Source organism: Mus caroli, chromosome 3 (genome assembly GCF_900094665.2).
Source record: "Mus caroli chromosome 3, CAROLI_EIJ_v1.1, whole genome shotgun sequence".
Taxonomy (NCBI): domain Eukaryota; kingdom Metazoa; phylum Chordata; class Mammalia; order Rodentia; family Muridae; genus Mus; species Mus caroli.
Window position 1 is genome coordinate 83067682 of NC_034572.1, and position 2857 is coordinate 83070538.

Sequence of the window (2857 nt, forward strand, 5' to 3'; positions counted from 1 at the left end):
TCCTTGGCTGAAAGGACTTGTACTTTTTTTTGGTGGTGAGGCTTAAGTTAGGCCTCCAAGGCCATTTCCTGATAAGAAATAAAATTTCCTTTTGACCTACACTCATTGGTCCAATGGCACCCCTTGCCACATAACCTGCACACCCCTGGAAACCTAGGCATTCTTTCTGGTTTATATTTAGGAAAACCATTGGTATTGAAGATGCGTTGTTCACAATTTTGTTGCAAATGACCATATTTCCCACAATTAAAGTACCAGGAATTTTGAGACCTCTAGCTATAACTTGACTCATGAGATTAACTAACATGGTGCACATTAGAACCAACATCAGTTGTAACTCTTATCCACTAGCCCATAAGTGCTGTTCTTGACTTTAATGGTCTAATAATTTTTTTTACATTTGGATTTTGCTTTTTTTTTTTTCTTTTGGTTTTTTGAGGCAGGATTTCTCTGTGTAGCCTTGGCTGTCCTGGAACTCACTCTGTAAACCAGGCTGGCCTTGAACTCAGAAATCCGCCTGCCTCTGCCTCCCAAGTGCTGGGATTAAAGGCGTGCGCCACCAAGCCCGGCTGGATTTTGCATTTTCATGTGCCAAGGTCTTTATCAACATCTGTCTTGTCAGATTCTTATATAACTTTCTTATAGCTGAGACTAATCTTTGTTTAAAAAACAAAACAAAAAACAAAAACAGCAAAAGCTTCTCCAGAGCCTTATATAATCTTTGTAAACAAGGTGGATTATTCCCCCCAGGCTCAACTTTGTCCCTAGCTCTTTTTTTTTTAGTTGTTAAGAATTATATATTTTATGTATCTAAGTACATTGAGGCTGTATTCAGACAGACTGGAAGAGGGCATCTGATCTCTTTACAGACGGTTGTAAGCCACCATGTGGCTTCTGGGAATTGAACTCAGGACCTCTGGAAGAACAGTAAGTGTTCCTAACCACTGAACCATCTCTCTTAGCCCTATGCTAAGCTCTTAAAGCCGCTAAACATTGTTCTACAGTAAACCTACAGCTGGACATCATATGCTTGCCAACGGTTGAAAGAAGATTACGGCGAGGAAGGATGGTGTTCTATAGAAATGATTGATCGAAGGGATTTTAAAAAGGCCATGGTTTCATATAGAATGCACTCACTTTATCTGACAAATTCTAAATAACTGGGCTACTCAATATAGAATTACTCCCCAAGACTGGAAGGGATCAGTGACAGCTGTAGTAGAGGCTGGTCTGCAGTTGCAGTGGTTGACATGGTGGAGGGAAGAAGCTGCGAATACTGAACAGCAAAATGGAGGAGAATGACTAGACAAGGAGCAGTCGCTGGGTGACGGGGTACTCTAATGGACAGGAACAGATGTTTCTGTTGAGATTATACCTTTTGCTTGAAATGGCCTCTTTCATCAGCTTGTCTTCCCACTTTCTCAGCTTTTCTCTGACCCTACCGCCCTCCGGTGAAGTTTCTTTTCCTCTTCCTGCAGGAAACTCCTGCTCTCTGGATTGAGCCTTTGTTCTTTTGGGGTGCCTCTTCCCAAGTGTTTCCACCTCCACCGGCAACCTCTCAGAGTTGCACCTCCAGCTCTGCAACCCTTCAGAAAAGTTCTTTTTGTATATGAGTACACTGTAGCTATCTTCAGACACACCAGAAGAGGGCATCAGATCCCATTACTGATGGTCATAAGCCACCATATAGTTGGTAGGAATTGAATTTAGGACCTCTGGAAGAGCAGTCAGTGCTCTTAATCGCTGAGCCATCTCAATGGCCTAGTCAGCCATCATAGGGAAGAGAGGCCCCTTGATCATGCAAACTTTATTTTTTTTATTTTTAATTTTTTTTTGTTTTTTCAAGACAGGGTTTCTCTGTATATCCCTGGCTGTCCTGGAAATCACTTTGTAGGCCAGGCTGGCTTTGAACTCAGAAATCTGCCTGCCTCTGCCTCCCAAATGCTGGGATTAAAGGTGTGCACCACCATGCTGGGCCTCATGCAAACTTTATATGCCCCAGTACAGGGGAACAAAAGGGCCAAGAAGTGGAGTGAGTGGGTAGGAGAGCAGGGTGGGGGAAGGCTATAGGGGACTTTTGGAATAGCATTTGAAATGTAAATGAAGAAAATATTTAATAAAAAATTAAAAAAAAAATCTTGGGCTGGAGAGATGGCTCGGTGGTTCAGAGCACTGACTGCTCTTCCGAAAATCCTGAGTTCAAATCCCAGCAACCACATGGTGGCTCACAACCACTGCCCAGCGCTCACCTCTTAAAAAAGAAAAAAAAATCCTCTGCTGTTTCCTACATTTGAAATAAAATTTCGCTGGGCAATGGTGGCACACGTCTTTAATCCCAGCACTCAGGAGGCAGAGGCAGGCAGATTTCTGAGTTTGAGGCCAGCCTGGTCTACAGAGTGAGTTCCAGGACAGCTAGAGCCACACAGAGAAACCCTGTCTCAAGAAACAAAAAACAAAACAAAAATCTAACTTCCAATTTTTATCCTTAACTTTTGAGCCCTATCTTGAGGCACCACTTATAGCTGGTCTTTGCTACTTCGTGGTTTCTTCTTTTTCCCTACCCTCTCTCTTTTACCTCCTATCTCTAGATAGAAGAGAAAGAAGAATAGACTAGAGAGAGAGAAAAAAGAGGGAGAGAGAGAGAGAGAATGAGATTTTTTTTTTCTTTTTGATTTTTTCGAGACAGGGTTTCTCTGTGTAGCCCTGGCTGTCCTGGAACTCACTCTGTAGACCAGGCTGGCCTCGAACTCAGAAATCCTCCTGCCTCTGCCTCTCAAGTGCTGGGATTAAAGGCGTGTGCCACCATGCCCAGCTGAGAATGAGATCTTAAATCTAATTTTTCTTTGTGTTTCGTCTT